The sequence below is a fragment of the Gopherus flavomarginatus genome, chromosome 1, assembly GCF_025201925.1.
Source record: "Gopherus flavomarginatus isolate rGopFla2 chromosome 1, rGopFla2.mat.asm, whole genome shotgun sequence".
In the NCBI taxonomy this organism is placed as follows: Eukaryota; Metazoa; Chordata; order Testudines; family Testudinidae; genus Gopherus; species Gopherus flavomarginatus.
In genome coordinates, this window is record NC_066617.1 from 371,677,950 (window position 1) to 371,703,565 (window position 25,616).

General features: G+C 44.3%; 1 pseudogene; it reads right to left on the reverse strand.

Annotated features, from left to right (window-relative positions):
• Positions 1–22,260: 22,260 nt before the first annotated feature.
• Positions 22,261–24,837, reverse strand: LOC127044294 (olfactory receptor 52P1-like; annotated as a pseudogene).
• Between the last annotated feature and the right edge of the window lie 779 nt (positions 24,838–25,616).

Genomic DNA, 25,616 nt, shown 5'->3' on the forward strand with positions numbered 1-25,616 from the left:
CCATTGGTTCCTCTGGTCAGGTGCCAGCTAGGCTAGGTGAATTTCTTAACCCTTTAAAGGTAAAAGAGGCATTAACCCTTAACTATCCATGTCATAAACAGATAGTTAAGGGTTAATGCCTCTTTTACCTGTAAAGGATTAAGAAGCTCAGTAAACCTGGCTGACACCTGACCAGAGGACCAATAAGGGGACAAGATACTTTCAAATCTTGGTGGGGGGAAGCCTTTGTTTGTGTTCTTTGTTTTGGGGGTTGTTCGCTCTTGGGACTAAGAGGGACCAGACATCAATCCAGGCTCTCCAAATCTTTTTGAACTAGTCTCTCATATTTCAAACTTGTAAGTAACAGCCAGGCAAGGAGTGTTAGTCTTATTTTTGTTTTCTCAACTTGTAAATGTTCCTCTTTGCTGAGAGGATTTTACCTTTGTTTGCTGTAACTTTGAACCTAAGGCTAGAAGGGGTTCCTCTGGGCTATATGAATCTGATTACTCTGTAAAGTATTTTCCATCTTGATTTCACAGAGATGATTTTACCTTTCTTTTCTTTAATTAAAATCCTTTTTTTTCTTAATACCTGATTGATTTTCCCAGTTCATTACATTTAAAACATAGCCCAGCTGACTGGTCACTGGGCCAAGGTGGGTTGCTGAAGACTGGTGAGGTGGGACAATAGGGAGTCTGGGGCTTTCCTTGGGTTGTAGGTGGGGCCTTGCGTTGCCCCCGGTGATAGGGTTTAGTTTCGGTTTGCCCCCTCTGATATTTGCTCCAACTGCAAGTAGTTTTTTTCTTTTCTGCCACTTCCACCCATTTGGCTCCAATCTCCCCCACTTCGGTTACAGTTTTGGGTTTCCCATCTAGGATGTACCTTTCTATTTCCTCAGGAACACCCTCTAAGAACTGTTCCATTTGCATTAGGAAAGACAGCTCTTCCAGAGAGTTAGCACTTGCTCCTGATATCCAGGCATCCCAATTCTTTCCAATGTGATAGGCGTGTCGGGTAAATGACACATCTGGTTTCCACCTTAGGGCTCGGAACCGACGATGGGCATGCTCAGGTGTTAGCCCCATTCTGATTCTGGCCTTGGTTTGAAAAAGTTTATAATCATTCATGTGTTCCTTAGGCATTTCAGCCACCACCTCTGCTAAGGGTCCACTGAGTTGTGACCTCAGCTTTATCATGTACTGGTCTGTAGGGATGCTGTACCCATGGCAGGCCCTTTCAAAATTTTCTAAGAAGGCCTCAGTATCATCACCTGCCTTATAGGTGGGGAATTTTCTAGGATGGGAAACAGTACCTGGAGAAGGGTTGTTAGGGTTGGCTGGTAACTCTTGCTTAGCCCTTGTGGGCCTCCCTCTGGATCTCCATAGCCTTCCGGTGGTCAGCCTCTTTGGCTCTTTCTTCTATTTCTCTCTCTTTTTCTTTCTCCTCCATCTCTTTTTTTCTCGCCTCCATCTCTTTTTCTCTCGCCTCCATACCTCTTTTGTGGGCAGCTTCTTTCCTGGCTATTTCTGCATTAATTTCTAATTGTTTTAGTTCCATCCATCTCTTATGTTCGTTGTCTTTGTCTGTTGCTTCCAGCCCAGCCAGTTCTAGTTTGTTAGCTGCTGGTACTCATTTTCCTGCTTTCTTGTGCTGGCCACACCCCTCTGCAGTTCACTGAAACTGGGATGCACTCAGCTCAGGGCTGCATGGTTAACAGAGACTTTCTAACTAGCTAGACCCGAGAAGTAGAAAGAAAGAAAAACAATTCAGCTTGTAAATTCCTTTTGCTGGCTTTCTCACAGTTTGAAGCCTTCTCTTAACAAAGACCCTTTTTAAAAAAACTTAACACCTCTGCCCTCAGGCTGCTTTCTAAGCAGCTAGAAAGGAGAAAAAAATCCTACTGGCTTTTGGTTTAAAATGATCCCACCTCTCTGCCACCATGTCAAGGTTCCTCCCCCACTCTGAACTTTAGGGTACAGATGTGGGGACCTGCATGGACACTTCTAAGCTTAATCACTAGCTTAGATCTGGTAACACTTCCACCATCCAGAATTTTCAGTGTATGGATCACTCACTGTCCCCCCAAAACTTTCCCCTCCCTGGGTAGCCTTGAGGGACTTCACCAATTCCCTGGTGAACACAGATCCAAACCCCTTGGATCTTAAAACAAGGAGAAATTAACCATCCCCCCTCCTTTCCCCCCACCAATCCCTGGTGAGTCCAGATCCAATCCGCTTGGATCTAAAAAACAAGGAAAAATCAATCGGGTATAAAGAAAAAAAGGCTTTTAGTTAAAGAAAAGAAAGGTAAAAATCATCTCTGTAAAATCAGGATGGAAAATACTTACAGGGTAATCAGATTCATATAGCCCAGAGGAACCCCCCCTAGACTTAGATTCAAAGTTACAGCAAACAGAGGTAAAATCCTCTCAGCAAAAAGGAACATTTACAAGTTGAGAAAACAAAAATAAGACTAACACGCCTTGCCTGGCTGTTACTTACAAGTTTGTAACATGAGAGACTGATTCAGAAAGATTTGGAGAGCCTGGATTGATGTCTGGTCCCCCTAAGTCCCAAGAGCGAACAACCCCCAAAACAAAGAACACAAAACAAAAGACTTCCCCCCATCAAGATTTGAAAGTATCTTGTCTTCTTATTGGTCCTCTGGTCAGGTGTCAGCCAAGTTTACTGAGCTTCTTAATCCTTTACAGGTAAAAGAGGCATTAACACTTAACTATCTGTTTATGACACTCCCCTCAAATCTCAGACAGTGTTGAACCACACTGGCGGTGATTTCTTCCTAGAACTTTAGAATAAACAGATTAATAAAACACATGTACCTTTACACATACTACTAATTATGTAAAACTACAAGATTTTTCACATTCCAAGAACAATTTTTAACCAGTTGATTCTGGGAAACTCTCACGGGAGAGTGCATCAGCTACTTTGTCAGAAGCTCCTGAAATGTGTTGAATTTCAAAATCAAAATCTTGGAGAGCTAAACTCCATTGAAGAAGTTTTGTGTTGTTTCCTTTGGCAGTATGAAGCCACTATAGCTCAGCATTGTCGGTTTGTAGCTGGAAGCACCATCCCCAAACGTATGGGCGTAGCTTTTCCAGGGCATACACAATGGCATAGCATTCCTTTTCACTGATTGACCAGTGACTTTCCCTCTCAGACAGTTTCTTACTGAGAAACACGACAGGATGAAATTCTTGATCCAGTCCTTCCTGCATTAAAACTGCTCCTACCCCACGCTCGGATGCATCTGTGGTTACTAGGAATGGTTTGTCAAAGTCTGGGGCCCTTAGAACAGGGTCAGACATGAGTGTCACCTTAAGCTGGTTAAAGGCCTTCTGACACTCATCAGTCCATTTAATTGCATTTGGCTGGGTCTTTCTGGTCAGGTCTGTTAGTGGGGCAGAGATTTGACTGTAGTGTGGTACAAATCGCCTGTAATATCCGGCCGAGCCTAAGAAGGATTGGACCTGTTTCTTTGACTTTGGGACAGGCCACTTTTGGATAGCATCCACCTTGGCCTGTAGGGGATTTATTGTTCCTTGACCCACCTGCTGTTCCAGGTAAGTCACTCTGATTTGGCCTATTTGACACTTTTTGGCCTTAACAGTTAGTCCTGTCTGCCTGATGTGCTCGAAGACTTTTTCTAGGTGCTCCAGGTGTTCTGCCCATGAATCAGAAAAAATGGCCACATCATCAAAGTAGGCAACTGCGTAGTCTCCCAATCCTGCTAGGAGACCATCTACAAGTCTTTGGAAGGTGCCTGGTCTATTTCGCAGCCAGAAGGGAAGCACATTAAATTCATCACCCCTGCATGGGTGATGAAGGCTGACCTTTCCTTGGTGGGTTCATCTAGCGGTACTTGCCAGTACCCCTTGGTTAAATCTAATGTAGAGATGAACTGGACACGACCCAATTTCTCCAATAGCTCATCGGTGCGTGACATTGGATAGTTGTCGGGACGAGTTACAGCATTTAGCTTATGGTAGTTCACGCAAAAGCATATTTCCCCATCTGGTTTGGGAACTAGAACCACAGGAGATGCCCATGCACTGTTAGAGGGGCGGATTATACCATCTGTAGCATGTTTTGGATTTCCCATTCTATAGCAACTTGGGCATGAGGAGACACCCGGTAGGGTTGAGTTCTAATTGGGTGAGCATTACCTGTGTCAATGGAGTGGTATGCCCATTCAGTCCGTCCTGAAGTGGCTGAGAACATTGGTGCAAAGCTAGTGCACAGTTCCTTGATCTGTTGCCACTGCAGATGTTCCAGGGTTGTGGAGAGGTTCACCTCTTCCAAGCCACTGTTACTTTTTCCTTCATAGTAGACACCTTCAGGCCACTCAGTGTCATCTCCTCCCTGGGCTGTAAACGGACAAACTTTTAATTCTCTGGAATAAAAGGGCTTTAGAAAATTAACGTGGTACACTTTAGGCTTTAGAGTTGAGGTGGGGAATGCTATGAGATAGTTAACAGCTCCCTGGCGATCTTGGACCATGAATGACCCTTCCCATGACGCTTCCATCTAATGGGCCTGTTGCGTCTTCAAGACCATAACCTGGTCCCCTAATTTGAAGGAACGCTCTCTGGTATGTTTATCATACCAGGCCTTTTGCTCTTCCTGAGCATCCTCTAGATTTTCTTTAGCAAGGGCTAAAGAGTGTCGGAGGGTGCTTTGTAGTTTGCTTACAAAGTCTAGAATGTTAGTTCCTGGAGAAGGAGTAAGCCCCCCCCATTGCTGCTTCACCAACTGTAATGGACCCTTAACCTTGTGGCCATAAACAAGTTCAAATGGTGAAAACCCTAAAATGGCATGCGGTATAGCCCTGTAGGCAAAAAGCAACTGCTGCAACACTAGATCCCAATCATTGGAGTGTTCATTTACAAATTTACATATCATGGCCCCCAAAGTTCCATTAAACCTCTCCACCAGGCCATTGGTTTGATGGTGGTAAGGGGTGGCAACAAAGTGATTCACCCCATGAGCTTCTAACAGGTTTTTCATGGTCTCTGCCAGGAAATTAGTTCCTGAATCTGTAAGGATGTCGGAGGGCCAACCTACCCTGGAAAAAATGTCTGTTAAGGCCTGGCGCACAGTTTTAGCCCTGGTGTTGCTTAGAGCTACTGCTTCCGGCCATCGGGTAGCAAAATCCAAGAAAGTCAGTATGTACTGCTTTCCTCTGGGGGTCTCTTTTGGGAAAGGACCCAGAATATCCACAGCTACTCGCTGAAATGGGATCTCAATTATGGGGAGTGGCTGGAGAGGGGCTTTGACCTGGTCTTGGGGTTTTCCCACTTGTTGGCACACCTCACAAGACCAAACATAATTAGCAACATCCTTGCCCATTTCCTCCCAGTGGAAGGACTTCCCCAACCAGTCTTTGGCTCTGTTCACCCCAGAATGGCCTTTGGGATGATCATGGGCTAAGCTTAAGAGCTTTACCTGGTACTTAGTTGGAGCTACCAAATGTCTTTGAGGACACCAGACTTCCTGCCCTCCCCTGCCCTCCCAGAGCTTCTGGAGCACTGCATACAACATTCAAGCTCAGGGAGAGAGGGGGAGGCACTGTGGGGAGAGGGCTTGGAGAAAGAAGCAGGGCCCCATGGCCCAGGGACCAGAAGCACAGCCAGGCGACCAGGAGCGCTCCAAGCCCCCGAGCACCATTGCTGGCCATGGGGCTCTGCAGCTGCCTCGGGTCACCCGAGCGACCCTGTCCCTGCTCCATCAATGTTGGCCTCTCTGCTGCCACTGGAGCAGAGACCCGCAGCCGACAGCAGCAGAGGGGACAGCATTGACCTGACCTCCCCTGGTCTGTTAATTCTCTGGTTCAGGACCTGTCAGGTCCTGAGGGTGCCGGACCCGTGAGGCACGACCTGTGTGTGCTGGTTTGATTGTTCACAGGAATGAGTTCCACAGATCCATTTGAGTACCATAGTGCCAATGACAGTGTGTAGATGTGTGTGATTTGGCCAGATGCTGGTGCACTTCTACCCCTAAGTGTTGGATTACAGAACTGTGTACATTCCCAACACAAAACTAAATATCCCATATACATTACAATTATTTGACCTCCTCTTAAAACAAGCCATTGGTATGCTTCTCCATGGCCATCGGGGAGGGACACATCCAATATTTTCTTTCGACAAGCAATTATTTAACTTAATTAATGTCCAATTTCCTCCATTCTTTCCTCCTCACCTATGTATGTACTGCAGTCGGAGTGTACCCGGTCTACCCACCGTTCTCTGGAGTATTACCCATGTAATGGACTTAGAGGACACCCTGAAGCATGCTATTTGCACATGCTCCTACAGTGACTCCCACACATTTGCTCATTGGGTAGTATTTCCTACTCCAGGCTGCAGCTGATTTAAATCAGGACTTTTCCAGCTCGCTCTCCATCTTACCTGTAGCCTTACATTCTGCTAACCATTTAAATTGTCATCTATCCAGCCTCCCAGGGAACATTGTAGTCCTAGTGTGATGTGTACATAACAACTGCATACCCAGGGATTGTCCTCCATGGAGGTACCATTATGATTACCCATAGTAACATCACATCCCAATGGTAAAACGCCATATCCCACAGTTCAATCATACAGTCCTGAAGACTATAGAGTCATGTTTTTTAAGGCCTTCCATCAGAAACCACATATCCGCATAACTATGTTTCCCACTGTCATTGTTCACGGCATAGCCTAGAGAATACCATGTAATGTTTCTTGATAGATTTGATATTCTCCACTGAGTCGGGACTCCCTCTTTCAGTCCATCTATCACATACTGACACTGCCAAATTCCTATGGAGGGATTAGTGGTACGATTTTCTATGGATAAATCCTGAAATCTTCATTTACCTCATTACTACAACTTGGGATCTAGGTAGGGCTTGCAACAGAAACAATTATGATAAACAGCAAGAAATGTTCCATTCCACGTCAGGACAGCATTGGGTTTTTTTTGTGAGTCCACTTTGCTTTCATTTTTGCTGCTCCTTTTTCTTTGCACTGGGCCGCTGCCTGCTGAGATCCATCATATCCTGTGTTGCCCTTTTCTAAAGTTCCAAAAGACAAAAGAACATTTTTCTTCTGCATTTGGGGGCAACAGAATACTCTTTAAAATGCCCCTTCCTATTACAAATGTCCTTGCTAATTGCAGGAAAAACAGAAGAATTGCCTCCATACTTCTCTGTGTTTTGTTGTCTAGGCAGTCCAAGTTCCAATGGCTTCTGCCTATAATGTAGAGGATGAATTACAGCACCTCATGGTTTTTCTCTCCCGTGCAAGGTTTTACGTTTATTCAGAAGTAATAGCCGAGAGGAAGCATTATGTGTGCTTGATGATTTCACTTAAACTTCTTGGCTTAAAAGCCAGAGGTTCTCCATGCATGCTCAGCCAGCCTTAGCAAAAATTCCAGGGTGAACTAGCCTTTAAACTGTTTCCAAATTTTCTGATTTGACCCTTTACCCTCCCAAAACCCATATACCTATTTAGGGGGAGGAGGGGACTACAGCTTCAGACAAAACTGCTTCATGCGGACACCAACCTTTTACCCTATAGGCCTGACACTTGTTGTCAATTTTCTGCTTATCTTGAAATCACTTTCCTGAGACTTATTAGTAAAGACATTCCTTATCACCAGCAACCATATCTTGAATGGGCAATACTGGGAGAAGAAATAGAGGGAGGGTGAGTGAGAGGGAAGAAACTGAGATGAGGAAATTCAGAGAAACAGGGATAGAGAAGAAATGGAGAGAGGAAGGGAGAGGGGAGAGAGAAAAGAACAATGTAGGGAGAAAGGAAAACCTAAGCCAAGAGAAGTACAGACAGTGACAAGAAATCTAGAGGTGGGGCTTCCTGCACCAGAACATCTGGGAACCCTTAGCCCCTATCCTGGCTCTGAGAGTAAAATGAGAGTTTCTGCCACATCCACCAGAGCGAGCTGCCTATCTTTGACTATCCCTACAAAACTACACTCTCTGCCCCTAGACCTTCTCCTCCTAGCTGACTCATAGATTATTAGGGTTGGAAGGGACCTCCAGAAATCATCTAGTCCAACCTCAAAGCAGGACCAATCCCCAAATAGTGCTCTCATGGATTGAGCTCACAATCCTGGCTTTAGCAAGCCAAGACTCAAACCACTGAGCTATCCCTCCCCCTCAGTCCTGTGTACAAATTACTCATCTACCAGGGTGATAACATGGTTTGGCTCTCCCCCCCACCATGCATTTGCCTCCACACATCCACCTGCTTAGACAGCTAGTTAGAAACAAGCTCAGGGTGCTGTAGCCACAAGTGCCCCACAAACTGATTCTCAGTCCGATTCAATCATTTCTCCAGCAACTGCACATTCACTCCAGTTCTTAGCGCACATCAGTCATCCAGGAGATCCACAAAGCCCATGCCTGTAAGTGATAAAGTATATCCACCCTGTTTCCCCAGGGATTCCCTTCATATTACTCATCCCTGAAGTACAAGAGTAAACCTTAAACAATTGTTTCACCACCTGCTCCAGAATCAGAAACATATTTTCCAATCCCACCACACTGATGCCCAGTGTGTCCAAATCCAACAGATTGCGCCATAAGGCTACCTGGTCCTCAGAAGTTAAATGCCCCATCTCTCTACCCACCTCCACAAGCCACAGCACAAACTGATCCCAATCATTCCGGGGTACTTCCCCAGCCGAATCAGCAACGCATCTTATTCCTTTATGGACCCAGGGTGAATTTCCAACTTGACTACTATTTGCAGAGCCCGCTCCTCCCCCAGCCACCAGCAGGGGCTGCTATTCCCACCTGCTTGAGCTCCTGTGGGGTAGCATCTCTGGCAGGAATTCTCACTGTGGACTGCCAGCTGATAACATCCACTGCTAGTCGTGGGAACAGTGTGCTCTCAGAGTAGATGGGAGGGGCTGCCTCCTTTACTGCCATTGGTGGGGCAGGCACTTTGGGACCTCCAGGATCATTACTCCCCTGCTGACAATGGTACACTTCATCCCCTAAATCTGCCACCTTCCCAACCAGTTTATCGCTCTTCCACCGCATTGCCTCACAGGATTCCTCTGCCCTTGCAGCGTCCCATGTCTTCAAATCTGCTATCTCCAACGTCAATACAGATTTTTCCATAAAAATCCATTGTTGGTCCACTATCCCCTCCAAATCCTTAACACGTTGGAGGAGATCAGCTTCTGGTTTTACCCAGTACAAGATCCCACTGCATAGATCTTGAAATACCATTCCTTTTTTTCTGATATTCCTTTCCCTTGGGGTCCCCCAAAACCTCCCCCATCTCTTTCTCAATCTCATCCCAGGTCAACCCGCACACCAGGTACGTGCCCTGTTTCTACCATATCCATTTATTTAATAGTTCCATTACTTCAGTTTGACAGAACCCACAACTACCATATTGAGAGCCTGCCATACCCTCTCCAAAAAACTGTGAGGAATGTTGGGAAGAGGGACTTATTTGCCTAATACCTTTCCAATGTGATTCAATGAAATAATGGAACCAAGGTTTTAGAAGGCATTCCCTTCACCCTCTCCCCTAGTTCATGTCCTGTAGACAGTAAATGTGAGATCCGAAGCCTGAAGTGCTGGCAATGCGATATTTATTGGGTTTAATTTCCAGCAAGCACATGAATCATAACTCTGATGCCACAGAGCCTTGTTTCCCAGTGTCCCACTTTTCTCCTCCTTTGTAAGTATAATTATACCTGAAATGCATGCCCTCAGTCATAACCCTTACAATGTATGGCCATGTTCCATTTGGGGGACATGGGTCTGGAGTCTTCGTTCCACCTCTTTTGTACCCCATGGGAGGGGTAAGGAATAAGATTCTGCTTTGGTCAAGGACAGGCTGTGACAGATTTTCATTACCAGTCTTCCCAGGACCACAGTTGATCAGGCTGTGGTCACAGGATCTTTTGAGGAGGAGATGACAAAGCGCACACTAAGTGTCTAAATTTTGAAGATTTATTGATAAGATGATAAAATTACAGCAGAGAGTGCTGGGACCATTCCCTCAGTAGAAGAAACAAAGAGTTAATGCCACCAGGCCCTGACCCACTTTCATACTCACACACACGCTACCCAGATTGGCCACATCTGGGTGCAACGTCAGAAGAAGAAGAGGTAAGGTGGACGGAAGTGCTGTCCTGGGCCCAGGCCATCCAAGAATCTGTTGTGTTCTCCAAATTGCTTCAGCTTTCAGGAGGGTTTTTAAGTCCTAGGTTTCTTTGGGGGTGTCGTCATCCAGGGCCCTCTGTGCCTGGCACTCTTTGTACCAGTCTTTCCTGGTAAGAATAAGTTAAGATAAGTTCTTGGTAACTTTTACTCTGTGTAAGGTGATGACAGAGAATGAATCTGGGGACACACAGCCATCCAACCAGTAGATGACTGGTACAAACAGGACGACACAAGCGTGCTTTCACTTATAGCTAAACTTTACTTAATCTCAAGCACTTACACAAGTCCGCAAAAGGTGAGTAAAACACCCCCAACCCTTGATAATTACCAAAGCTGAGTGTGGCTTTCGAGTGACACAGCAACAGGCTTCCAGTGGACAAATCTTCCGTCTGCCATTGGGGCTGCAAGATGTATGCAGAGGGAGAGTCCAGTCCTGAAGTGTCCAACTGCCTCAAACTTTCCCCACTTATTTATACATATAGTAATACAATGCATGTCCTTAAAGTAAATTTGTTAAGCTAGCACTTTCAATGGTCAAGCAAGAGGCTTCTTCTGATTTTCGATTAACCAACTGTGGGTTTTTCACAGAGTTTGCAGCCTGTCAGGGGACTTGCAATAGCCGGATTTTTTGCCAGGTCCAACATGTCATTAGGCTGGTAACAAAAACCATTACTATTTGGCATCCCAATATTACTATGACGGGGTGTAGAGCTAAATTCAGGATGCCTGTGCCAGCAGGGGACCAGCCCAATAACACTTCCCACCAGTGGTGTGGCATGTCCTGGCCAATTCTTGCAAATACCTATTTAATTTCATTGACATTATGATACACGGTAACCATGACTCTGCACCCTTCCTACTTTTAAGAATGCAGCTGGTTCTATAAATCAGGGTGTACAAGTAATGTTTGCAAATCAGTTAAATCCATTCCAAGGGGCACAGATGTTACAATAGAATACAAAGTATAAGACACTTTCAACCAATTATATTTAAATTCGGGTACATGACATTCAAAATCACATCCTCCTAACTGCTATAATATGATAGAAACATTCATTCTCGTCAGGATTATGGTCTACTTTATGCACAAAACTCCATTTGTTTGCCAATACCTCTATGTTAGTAGCATCCAGCACTCCAACTTCTAATCCAGTTCCACTCAAAGCAGTTCAATACATTTCTTGGGAGTCTTTTCTTTAGGCTACCCACCCCTCCTGGCTGTCACGCAAATCCAATAACCTTCAGTAGTTCACACTGAGATAGTTTTAGATCAGCTATACCTTCACTAGGTCTTTATTGTACTGCCCCTTCTAGTAATTAGGGAAGGTGTTGCAATGGCTTTCATTGCCTTACATAAAATTTTATACAACACCCAGGTGCATTCAGCTGGGCTTACATGATGGAAGTTGATTAAGAAGTGGTAATTGGCAAGTCTTATTCTTTAAGTAATCAGTGTTTTTACATACTCTTTTTTTCCCTTGGTAATTTCAGTTTGTGCTTTAAAAAGAAACCATATGTCCATCCTTTTATTCCCACCAACAGATAAACCTTGTGTCTCATGCATATATTGCCTTTAAATGCGCCTACACCACCTAAGGCTGTTTCCCTGTTAACAGACGGGTGTTTCTTGACCTCCACTCTTCTGGCAACATTGGTCAATAATTGGTCAATACAGTTAAAATGCTTGTTAATCTTTTTCTGCCTAATGCAGTATTTGCTTTTTTTGTAGCATAATACACAACAATGCTAGCAACCAGATAAACAACACAAGACAAAATATAAAACACAAAACACAATCTTTGTGATGACAGTAGATCCACAGTATCCTGGGTTGCTCTTCAGCTGGTACCAGCTTTTCCTGATTTTCTAAAAGACAAAAGGAACATGTCTCTACCCCCTTTGGGGTGGAATATTGTTGCTTAAAATATACCTTCCTTTCACAAATACCTTTGCTGATTGCAGACAAAACAGAAGAATTACCCCTTCTGTTTTTGTTCTATAGGCAAGCCAGGTTTCAATGGCTCCTACCCTTTAGGGGTTTAGGGGAAATTATCCCACTGTTCAGTTATTAAACTTATGAGGTGGTGTAACTCAGTCTTTCTTCTTATACAGCAGACCAAGTTTGTAACATTTTTTTCTGCTGTGCTAAGCTTTAAGTTTATGCACAGTCAATAGCCGAGAAGCATCATTATCACATGACCTTCAAGGCTTTTTCCAAAAATCACACACACTATACATTGCTACAGGAGTACTTATTAAAATTAATTGTATACCAATGTTTAACATTAGCATCAAATTAAAAGTATCTTGTTATATCATGCCTTTTATTTAGACACTTTGCTTTTCAAGCCAATGTGTTCAATGTTCTCTTGAAATTTTTGCATAGGCTTTTTAATTTAATTATATCCTTAGGCTTTTGGTGAATTAAACGGTAGGGGTGGCATGCATGTAAGCAGACCCCTTTTGTACCTGTCTTCAGATTTTGGCACTGCATATACACAAAAAAAGTATATTTTTTCTTACTTAGGACTAAACTGTTCCCCTCTTTTTCCATTCCATAACCCAATCCACTGGGGACTGAAGGATCCAGTCTGAGTCTGTGAAAATGGCTACCTCCTGGGTGGTGGGGGTATTTTTGAGGGAAACTGCTATAGCCACAATTTTGGCTGCTTGGGCAGAATATGGTGCACACTGTCCCCTCAGCACCTCACCCCTAGGCACTTTTACAGCAGCGAAGCCCACATGCAGATGGCCGTTTTAGTAAAAACAAGAGCCGTCCACAAACCAAACAATGTCTGCTACTCCCAGCATCTCACTCAGCATGGCCACTCCCTCAAAGAGCAATGGCTCCTGAGACAATGGCTCAGATAATGGGAATTCATGCTTTCCCCCTCTATCAGGCAGCCGTAAGGTATTGGGGACAGTACTGGGTTTTTTCCATATCTACATTTTTGCTTCACAAAGCAAGTGTCCATTTTGCGAATCGAGGGCTAGATACATGGCCATTGTTGATTTTACCAGTGAGTACATACTTCCCTGGGGAGTGGGTTGTTTTTAGTTACACAGGGAACAATACCCACCAGGTATTCCCAATGCTGTAGTACCCAAACAAGTGCCAGCACCTCCTTTTCACAGGGAGTGAATCCCTTATCTATCTCACTCAGGGTCTTGGAGGCATAAGCTACAGGTCGGAGACCTGTCCCATGGCTCTGCTCAGAACAGCTCCCATTCCCTTGTCTGTAGTTGTCAGTTGTAATACAAATGGTTCTCATACCCGAGGATATGATAGGACTGGGGCTCGGGCCAAGGTTTGTTTCGACTGGGCCATGGCTTCCTATTGCTGCGGGCCCCAGTTCCATTCTGCCCCTTTCTTTAACAATTCATGCAGCGGGGCTGCTTTTTCTGAAAACTCTTCTATACAATCTGGGGAAAAATTAACCACGCCCAGGAAGGATCTCAGAGCGGTTACGTTTGTGGGGGCTGGGAGTTTGGGGATCAGCTCAACCCTCTGTTGGTCAGGGGAGCGCCCTTCTTGTCCTAGGGTTACCCCAAGATGGTGCACCTGTTCGTAGCACAGTTGGGCCTTCTTTGGGATTACTTTAAACTCTGTTCCCTGACTCTTTTGCAGCACTCTGTCCAACACCTTTCAATTTTCCTCCAGGACATCATCCACATAAGAAATCACACTATCCCTTTCAGGTTTTCCCTCTCACATTTTTGCTACATTGGCATGGCAAATTATAGGTGCATTATTCCAGCCCATGGGGACCCGGGCAAAACACAATTGTTTTTCCTGCAAGGTGAAAGTAAATTTATAGCAACTGTCCTAGTGTAAGGAGATGACAAAGAAAGTGTTAGCCAAATCTAAAACTAACAGCCACCAGGCCCCTCCGACAATGGAAGCCATCACCTCTGGATATTGAGCTACTATGGGGGCCATAGGTGGAGTCACCTGGTTGAGGGGGCAAAAATCTGTCACAGGTCTCCAGGTTTTGCTATCACTCTTAAGCACAGGCCATAGGGCAGCATTGTTAGTGCTGGGCTGTTCCACTAAAACTCCTTGGCTCAAAAGTCCATCAACTGTTTCCTTTACACTGGCTCCTCTCTCCTTTTTATATCGATACTGCTTCTGGGGTGGAGGATCAGGGCCTGTGACTAGGATTTCTGCATCAATTTTACCACATTATATTTTATTCTGGGCCCACACCTCTGAAATTGCTAAAACTTCTGGAGGCCAAGCAGGCCATTCCAATTCCTCAGATGCCTTAAGGGCTGCTATTCGATAGCTGACTGAAATCTCCATAGGCTCCCATGGGGTGCCAGGGGGCATTTCTCACAAAACTCTTTTATCACAATCAACCAACATTCTCAATTCCCTCAGAGCGTCTATTCCTAGAATAGCAGCAAAGAGTCCTGTGGCACCGTATAGACTAACAGACGTATTGGAGCATGAGCTTTCGTGGGTGAATACCCACTTCGTTGGATGCATGACATGTATTCACTCACGAAAGCTCATGCTCCAATACGTCTGTTAGTCTATAAGGTGCCACAGGACTTTTGTCACAACTGGGGGTTCCTGGGGTCCCCAGCCTCTGTATAGGGCAGCGATTGGTGGTGCACTGGCGCTTTTTCCTCAGTGCTCAGCCAGTTCACATTCTGCCAATTTTGCTAGGAGTTCAGCAGTAGGCAGCTGGTTTATTGTTTCCTTTTCCTCTTATTTTAAAAGCTGCTTTCAAACTTTCCCACGTCATGGGTCGGGGGTTCTGCCTTGACCCTTATGGGGTCGGTCTCCTCTTTCCTTTTCCTGTATGTTACCTGGAAGGGCTATAGCAGCCACCTTATCAGGTTTTCTTTCAGGAGAGTGCATGTCCTTTTCGACCTCATAGGCCTGCTTTGCTCTATCCTCAATATCTCTTGTTCAGACTGCTGCCAGATCCATACGAATTAGAGGGATATATCCTTGGATTAAAGCTTGTTTGAAAAGCAGGGCTGCAAAGTCTGGGTTAATGACGTTTGTCAGCCCAGAATGTCTCAATACCAATTTCTTTCTGGCTACATAACTTTCTACTCTCTCCCTGGCCTGTTGCTTCTCCTAGTGAAATATAACTATGGGACTTTCTCCTGGGAAGAGGGTGTGTATTACTTCCCTCTTCATATTTACATGCTTCTTTGTATCATCTCCTCCAGGGGGGCCTCCATCTGGATATCATAAGGGAGCCCAGCAAAATCCTCAGGGGACATATTGCTTCCACATCAGCTGGAGTGAATCCAGCCATTCCAGATACTCTTACCATCCACCCCAAGGCTGTGCTCCTATTCAGCGGGGCAACTGATTTCCCAACTGCCCTAACCTGGTCGGGGGTAAAATGTCTAGTCTCCACCCACTCCTCTGTTCCTGCTTGATCTGCCTCAGGTTCCCTTTTTGTGACAGAGGTACTCACTATGAGTGCCATCGGGGGAGGCCTTTGCAGCTCTTCCAGTGATTTCCGTGGGGAACTATATGAAGACTGCCAATGGGATCCAGAGTGAACTCACCAGGGTCCTTCAGCTCATAATTGAAGTAAGTGGACTATGCATTGTGATCCTCCTCTGAGTCTACATCTTCCTCTCAGCTACAATTCCCTCTGATCGCTGCCATGATCCCCCTTTGCTCTCCCAACTGAGCCTGAAGGGCACAAATCTGTCTCCAGCATTCCCCGTGGTCTGCCTGGCTTCTGCTTCATGAATCCTTTAAAAGGTTTCTAACTGCAGCTTTGCTCTCCATGGTCTGCTGTTTCAACTCAAGCACTTCCTCCTGCAACTTGCTACTGACCCACTCACTGTCACATACCTGCTTCTGTATTCCTACAATCTGTGCTGCTTGTGTCAGAGACGTAGCTCTGAGAGCATCCAATTCTGCCTTCAAATTAATCACTTCACTGTCCTTTTGGTTCTGATTCTTTCCAATTCCTGCACCTGGTCTTTTAACTGATCTATCTCCTGATCCAGTGTTGTCGCAGCCATCCACAACCCAGGCGAAGCAGCCTTTGTCTTTGTCCTAACATTCGGACCTCCCCACCTTCCTGCACTAACCCAAGGCTTGTCTACACTGGGGGTGGGGGATCAAGCTAAGTTATGCAACTTCGTCTACGTGAATAGTGTAGCTGAAGTCAAAGTGTCTTAGATCGAGTTACCTACCATCCTCATGGTGCAAGATCGATGTCCATAGCTCCCTCTGTTGACTCTGCTACCGCCATTCGCGCTGGTGGAGTTCTGGAGTTGACAGGAGAGCGTTCGGGGATCGATATATCGCGTCTAGATGAGACGCGATATATCGATCCCCAAGAAATCGATTGCTACCCGCCGATACAGCCGGTAGTGAAGACGTACCCCCAGATATCCCATTGCTTGTAGCACTGCAGGAAGGCTCTGAGAAGGCACCAGGCTTCCAGGGGCCTGAGAAGGCACCAGGCTTCCAGGGTCCATTATCCCCGTACTCTTCTACAAAATCTATCAAGCTGTTTCTCACCTTCATTTTCAACTGTTCTTGTTTTCCCTTTGTTTTCCTGTCTCTGGACATAATTTCTCCACTTGAGCACTCAATCAGCCTGTGTTCCAAGTCCCGGTAATGGAATGTATCTGTAGATTAACTCACAAACTGCGGCACAGGAACTTGTAGGGAGCGACCCCTCCCCATTGTCTTTTACCTTCTATTGCAATGGACGAACTACAAACTGTCTGTACCATACATCTCCTTCCTCTCTACCAATCCTTGCTGGGGCTGCCAAATTCTGTTACCCGGGGTTCTTTCAACCCAAAACTCTTGGTAACTTTTACTTTGTGTGAGGTGGTGTCAGGAAATGAATCAGGGGAGACACGGCTGTCCAACGATTGATGATTGGCACAAACAGGGCAACACAAGTATGCTTTCACTTAAAGCTAAACTTTACTTAGTCTCAAACATTTACATATGTCTGCAAGAGGTGAGTAAAACACCCCCAACCCTCAATAATTACTGAAGCTGAGTGTGGCTCTCGAATGACACAGCGACAGGCTTCTGTTGGCTAAACTTCCTTCTGCTGATGGGGACCACAAGATGTATGCAGAGGGAGAGTTCAGTCCTGAAGTGTCCAACTATCTCAATTTTTTCCCCTTATTTATACGTTAGTAATACACTGACATGTTCTTTAAAGAAAACTTGTTAAGAAAGCAGTTTTAATGGTCAAGCAAGAGGTTCCTTCTGAGTAATGATTAACCAGGTGTGGGTTTTTCCCAGAGTTTGCAGTCTTGAGGCCCTAACAGACTTTCCTGAGGGCACATCCTGCTCTTCTAAAATGCATGTATCAGCAACTTCAACACAATTCTTATCAGGAAAGACACAGGTCAAGCTGCCCTTTCTTTGGCACCCAAAACCCGCTCCCCTCCTGCCTTGGTTAAGCTGAGGCTGCTGAATGTCCACTCTACATCCTGGTGACATGGGTGCTTTTAGCAATAAGCAATAGTGGTTTCAGGCACTTTACTGGTTTGCCAAAATCTCCCCATACAACAGCCCTAGTGGACTATAACCCCAAAATTATACTGTCTTGCACTGCATAGGGATGTATACAATGTAAGCTCCTTAATAGAGTTCACCCTCCTCTCAATGTGGGAAGGATATAGAACAAGCCTGAGTTAACCAAACTGAGATTTTCCCCATCTAATGAGGCCACTAGATGATGTCACATGCCACGTTATACAACTTTACTTTACGGTAGCAATCCTTTGCTCCAAAAACAGTCCCTAGTTCATCTTGTGAAAAATATAAGTATCCAAAAAGGAATTCAGTGTGATGTCATCTGGTCACATGCCTTTGCATGTGCTGCAGAATCATAGCAGTCATTATCCACAGGGTGTCTGGAGCATTCTCAGGAAGGCTCATGAAATGTGGGATAAGCTTCTCCTCAGGCCTATTGTTTCCCTTATTGGCCCACTACCCTGAGTAGACTTCTCAAAACCCGCTGTCTATACTGGAAGCATTTTGCCTAGTGGATGTCACCCAAGTGTAACTATATTTGAAATACAGCTACATAGTCAATATTCATAACTTCACGTTCAAAAAATAACACATTCACACAAACAGGAAACAATTTTTCAGCAAATAATAACATTTCCAATGACACCTGAGAAGACCTATATTTTACAAAATGTATCATAATTAAGCCATAATTATATCATAATTATACAACTATGAAGAATATGGGATGCAGTGTCACAAATAGGTTAGGAGTAACTTCTTGTAGGCTATTAAAAGATAAGTGATAGCAGTAAAGAACGTTAGAAAACATAATCCCAACTATACATACCAAATGATGGGGTATAAATAGGCTGTGTTACCTCTCAAGAAAGAGACCTTGGGGTCATCGTAGATAGTTCTTTGAAAACATCTGCTCAATGTGCATCAGCAGTTAAAAAAATAATATAATGTTAGGAATCATTAGAAAAGTCATAGCTCAGAAGACAGGAAATATAAGAGTGCCAGTATACAAATACCAAACCATGAATGCTGCCTGCAGTTCTAGTTGTGTCATCTCAAAAAAAGATTAGAAATGGAGAAAGTACAGAGAAGAGGAACAAAAATGATTCTGAGTATGGAACAGCTTCCATCTGAAGAGAGATTATAAAGACTTGGACTTCTCAGCTTGGAAAAGAGATGACTAAGAAGGAATATGATAGAGAGATATAAACTCATGAATGGTGTGGAGAAAATGAAAATGCAAGTCTTGTTTACTCCGTCCCACAACACAAGAACCAGGTGTCACCCAAGGAAATCAGTAGGCAGCAGGTTTACATAAAGGAGAAGTAGTACCTACAACAAAGAGTCAACCTGTGGAACTCATTGCCTTTCCCACCTCCAACATATCTTTTTTGAGATGGGATGATGCATGCAGTAATCAATATGTGGACTTACCATGGATTTATGTAGAGGAGATATGATATTTTCTGTTTTAGGATCTATCCTCTTCCTAATGATTCCCTACATCTGTAAGTTTTTTTGACTCCCACTGCACAGTCACTGAACCATAGAAACATAGAAGATTAGAGTTGTAAGTGACCTCAGGAGGTATCTAGTCCAACCCCTGCTCAAAGCAGGACCAACCCCAAATTAATCACCCCAGCCAGGGCTTTGTCAAGCTGGGCCTTAAAAAACTCTAAGGAAGGAGATTCCACCACCTCCCTAGGGAACCCATTCCAGTGCTTCACCACCCTCCTAGTGACAGAGTGTTTCCTAATATCCAACCTAAGCCTCCCCCACTGCAACTTAAGACCTTTGCTCCTTGTTCTGTCTTCTGCCACCGCTGAGAACAGCCGAGCTCCATCCTCTTTGGAACCCCACTTCAGATAGTTGAAGGCTGCTATCAAATCCCCCCTTACTCTTCTCTTCTGCAGACTAAATAATCCAAGTTCCCTCAGCCTCTGTTCATTTTTGTTGCCCTCTGCTGAACACTCTCCAGTTTTTCCACATCCTTTCTCTAGTGGGGGACCCAGAAGTGGATGAAGTACTCCAGATGTGGCCTCACCAGTGTCAAACAGAGGGGAATAATCACTTCCCTTGATCCTCTGGCAATGCTCCTGCTAATTCATTAAGTTGATGTTTTCAGAGAATTATCCAATATCACTTCAAGATCTCTTTCTTGAGCAGTAACTGCTAATTTAAACCCCATCATTTTATAGGAATAGTTGAGATTATGTTATCCAGTGTGCATTATTTGCATTTCTCAACATTGAATTTCATCTGACATTTTATTGTCCTTTCACAGAATTTTGTGGGATCCCTTTTTAACTCTTTGCATTGTGCTTTGCACATAGATAGCTTTGCCACATCACTGTTCACCCTTTTTTCCTGACCATTTAAGAATATTTTGAACAGTCGTGGTACCAGTATCCATCTGGTCCTGGGAGTGTATTACTGTGTAATTTATCCATCCAAAACCTCTTTCTAGTGACACCTCAATCTGGGAAAGTTCCTCTGCTCTGTCACCTAGAAAGAATGTTTCTGTTTTGGGAATCTCCTTCACATCTCAAGCCATGAAGACAGATGCAAAGACTTCATTTAGTTTCTCCACAATGGCCTTATAAAATCTGCAACATTTACTGCAACTGAAAGAGCATTGCTGAGCTCTTCTGCCATCTTCTCAGCAGCCTATGTCTGTTTGAGACTCATACAAGAATTCCTGTTTGCTGTATGAGCTACTTCTTGTATCCTTGTCAGGACCCTGCTATGCCATCTCATGATTGACTGTGCTCCATCGTTACAAATTCCAAAACAATGTTCCCAATCAAGGCCTGTGTCTTGGACAAAATTATTTAACAATGTAAAAAGCTCTTCACCAGTTGCTTGGTTTCACAGTCTGTGATAAAGCAGAAATTTCTCTATTAAATATATTGCTGTAGCAACATGAATATACACCAGCAGCAGTGCAGGATTCAATATATGGTGGAACCTTGCAGTAATAAATACCCTGGGAATGGAGAGTGTTTGCAACTCTGAAATGTTCATAACTCTGAACAGAACGTTATAGTTATTCTTTCAAAAGTTCACAACTGAACATTGACTTAATACAGCATTGAAACTTTATTATGCTGAAGAAAAAAATGCTGCTTTCCCTTTATTTTTAGTAGTTTACATTCAACACAGAACTGTACTGAATTTGCTCTTTTTTCTTTTTTTTTAATCTGCTGCTGCTTGATTGTGTATTTCTGGTTCCAAATGAGGTGAGTTCATAATTCTGAGGTTTAACTATATCTAAAGTCTCATCTATCTGAATTGTATAATTTAGGCTGTGATGAATAATTTCTAGGAGCTGCTATTTTACATCAGTGGGCATCTCCACGATATGGTGAGTAACTGTGTCATTAGAAAGTGAGATCACATCTATCTGTGATGCTGCTTTCTCTCCTATCATCACTGCACACACATCATTTAAATCTGGAGGTAGTAGTTTCTTTTCTATGTTGTGTGGTTTACCAGCTTTGGCAATGTGCAAAGCCACATAGTAAGAAGCCTAAGTAGCCTCTATATTAACAGCTTTGTACACTTCAACGGCATTTATTTTTGTTAACTCAATGAGCTTCCTCTGAAAAAACTTTACAGGTTTATTCCTCAGTGGGTTTCCCATCCCATTTGTCCATATATTATTCCCTCAACGTCATATATTTCCAAGGTATGTTTCACATCACATCTGCTCCACTTTGAGGCTGATTCTGACTATCCCATCCTCTACCTACTTAGGATGGGCTGGACTGTCCCAGCTGCAGCCTCTCCGTATTCTGTCGCCTCCTGGTTTATAAGCACCCTCATTGGAGGGTAGCTTATAAACCAGTAGCTAGTTGCTTACCTGCTGCGGAGAAATGGTGTCATGAAAAATTTCTCTCAAGATGGCTTCAGAGGACTGCTCCAAAGTATGCTGTATTAGCAAATATTTATATCTTCTATAAAACATAGGTCATAGTGACTCCTACTTGATAATCACTTTTCCTAATTTTCAATAAACCTCTAATATCAGAGGCATCTAGACCCAAGGTTTTTATACACTTATCTTATTAGCACTTTCCAATGGAAACATTTGGTTTGTCCGCCGGACTTCCTGAAGTGTTGGGCATGGAAAACGCAGGTGAATTTTAGTCACTGAATCATTGCACATGTGATAAAGAAGTTCAACACTGTAGTTTATTTCTTTTCTTGGGCTGTATGAAAGTGCAGCTTTTGTTAGTTGAACTGATCTAGAACCATGTTCACGCAGGGTTTAATGGAAGGACACCCGACATCAGAAAGCTGCATATATTCTCTTAGTATGGAAGTCACGGAAAGGCCGAGAGATAGGGTGTGTGGAAAGTTCAATCTGAAGGGCAACACTGAAAGAGATCAAGTGACAGTGAGGGAGAAGGAACTCAGCAACGGAGAAAGCATGCTTGGTGAAGGAGTGGTAAGACATTATGTGTGAGGAATTTCTCAGACTATGAAATTCCACAATGTTGAGCTCAACAGAATTAGAAGAGAGCACCCTTGATTAACAAGGAGATAGCTCTTCCCAATCTTCTCATGCAGGTTTAAAGTCAGCGGCCCCAAGCAATCATCTTCTGCAATCCCATTTTGTCACGAAGCTCTTTGGTTTTGACCCCATATATGATAGGGTTAAGAGTGGGGGGGATGAGGAAGTGGAGGTTGGCCAAGATGATGTGAACATGTGGAACAATGCCCTGACCGAAGTGGCGTGTTATTGTGGAGAAGAGGAAGGAAGTACAAGACATCAACATGACACAGATGTGGGCTATGCAGGTGTTGAGGGCTTTCTGATGAGCTTTCTTGGAGAAGATTCTGAGGACTACCCTGGTGATCAGACTATATGAGAAGCCAACGAGCAACAGGTCTAACCCTAAGACTACAAATGCTACCACCAAGCCGTACATCCTGTTGACTGTGATATCCCCACAGGACATCTTTGCTATAGCCATGTGTTCACAATACATATGGTGGATAACGTTGCTGGCACAGAATGGCAGCCTGCTCAGGAGAAGAGGCAGGGGCAGAATGAAAAGAACAGCTCTTATCAAACCCCAAAGCCCTAGCTTAGCTATTCGTGCATTGGTGATGATGGTGGCATATCACAGAGGTTTACATATGGCTACGTAGCGATTAAAGGCCATTGCCATGAGAATGGCTGACTGCAAAACAGAAACCACATGAAGGAAGAAGATCTGAGTGAGGCAGCCACTCACAGTAATGCCATTCAAATTGAACCAAAATATACACAATGCCTTCGGTATGACAGAGGTAGATATGCTGATGTCAGTGAGTGCCAGCATGCAGACCAGCAGGTACACTGGCTTATGCAGGGTCTGCTCTTTGCCTACAACAAACAGAACCATGACATTTCCCAACAGGCCGATAACGTAGAACATAGAGAAAGGGATGACAATCCAGACACGGGCAACTTCCAGGCCAGAGATGCCAGCAAGGATGAATGTTGAAGGGCCAGGGCGGGAGAGGTTGAAAGCTGCCATAAGGTGCTTGATGCGTCGATCGGGTTCAGAAATGCTCAAGGTTCCTGTGAAGGGAGAGAAACACAGTGAGGGTCTTTAAACACTTTATAACAAATAGTTATTACACATTTAGAATAGGGGGTGAGCAGTGCAGTGGCAACATTTACAGATGGCACCAGATTATTTAGGCCATAGCCATGTCCAAAGAACTCCTCAGAAGAAGCTAACCAAGTCAGGTAAATGGATTTCTTGATGGCAGATGAATTTTCGTATCAATAACTGCAACTTATATGGTCATTGGAGGGAAAATCTTGAACTCTTCAAACACCTTACGAGATTCTAATTTAACCGTATACACTCAGGACAGGAATCTGGGTGTCATGACATAGAAAAAAATAATTGGAGACATACCTAACTCCTAGGACTAGAAGGGACCTTGATAGGTTATTGAGTCCAGCCCCCTGCCTTCATTAGCAGGACCATTTTTTGCCCCAGAACCCTAAGTGGCCCCTTCAAGGACTGAGCTCACAACCCTGGGTTTAGCAGGCCAATGCTCAAACCATTGAGCTATCCCTCCTCCCCATGGTATAGAGCTCTGTGAAAACCTGCTCACAGTGCAAACATGGACAGGAACAGAAAAACATTGGGATCCTGGAGGAAATGAGATATGGAATCATACAGAAAATACAGTGCCATGAGATCAGTCAGTCAATGTTTCTCCCTCCTATGGACTCCTCTGTGTAGTTCTGGGCACCCTTCTCAGACAGAGTATTGCAAAACTAGAGGTGTTCAGGCAAAGGCAACTAGAATGATCAAGGGCCCTGTGAAACTCAAAAGGAGAGAGGTTGAAAAGGCTGGGGTTGTTACTTTACAAAGGAATTGAAGAAGAGGAAACATAAGAAAAGTTTATAAAATACTGAGTGGTAGAGGGGAAATGGAGAATGTGTTCTCCCTGCCTCATAACAAAAGAGCAAGAGGACATTCAATTAACTCTCAGTGCCTAATCAGACTAAGGAACTCCTTGCTACAAGAGGTAGTTTATGCCATGAGCTAAGCAAGTATCAGGAAGGATTTGAACATAAATATCGATCGTGAACTTATCCAGTTTCAATAACTACAGTTAAATAAATATTTTGGAACGCCTAAGCCCACATGTTTCAGGGGACAAGCCAATCTCTAACTGTTAGGCATCATGCTCATCTGTGATATAGTATTCAACAGAAAGAGCATGGAACTACTAGGATTTTGGTATTTAGGTATAAAGGTCTCACATCTGGGAGATCATAGAAAACAATGTGTACAGGTTACTGGTTCAGACCAATCTTGATTGGTTAGTAAACTAAGTGGAAGCAAACAATGTGCGTTCTAATATAGCTATGTAGCTATCTACATCTCGAGACAAAGAATGTAGGTGATGATTACATGATGTTGAACTCTGTGTGAAGTGCAATTACTCTGAACATGTTTTGGGGATGTGAAGAAATAATTGTCTAAACATGAACTCCCAGTGTGAGCCTGTGGCCAAAAGAGCCAATGTGATCCTTGGATGATAACAAGAAGAATCTCAGGGAGACGTAGAGAAGTTATTTTACCTTGTATTTGGCACTGGTGTAACTGCTGAAGGAATCTTGTGTCCAGTTTGGTGTCCATGATTAAACATGGATGTTGATACATTGAAGAGGGTTCAGAGAAGAGTCACAAGAATTACTAAATGATTAGAAAACCTGCCTTATAGTGACAAACTCAAAGGTTATAAAATTCCCAACTCTCACGCCCTAGCTTGTGGACACAGTTCAGGCAGTAGGGGGTCCCCAAAACAAGTTCCCTGACTGACTAACTAAAAGATGGTGCACTAACAAACTCCATGAATGATCCTCAGGGTCAGAGCTGACTCTGGACTTCCCAGTCACTGCAGAGGAGCTGGTCACAGCTGGCTGGGATCCTCTTCAGGCAGGAATCAGGCTGCATAGGTCCCAAGATTTCCCCTCCCCACAAAGGGGTGCAGGGCTCAAGGTGCAGGTTACACAACTACACTAAATTACAAACTGTCATCTCCCAGCCCAGCTTCCAGACACACTCCCAGCAGGCAGCAGCCCTGGACTAGCAGCTGAGGGATTTTGCTTTCAGGTCCGTAGGGGCCAGTTCTCAGGGGTAACCTGGCATCCAGGCCTGAGACTCCCCAACTCCTCACATAGCCAGTCCTTCCCTTGCCCTAACTGGCTCCAGATTGTCTCCAAAATGGCTTTTTCCCTTTCCCGAACTCACTGGGAAGGGCCTTTCACTCCCAGTTGCTGGGCAGACTCTGAGCCTGCCTTGGCTCCCCCACCCTACCAGGGACAGTGCCTCTCCCTGAGCTGCCAGCAGACAGAGCCCCAGGAATCCAAGTCATCTCCTTGGCGGTTTGTCATAAACAGATAGCTAAGGGTTAA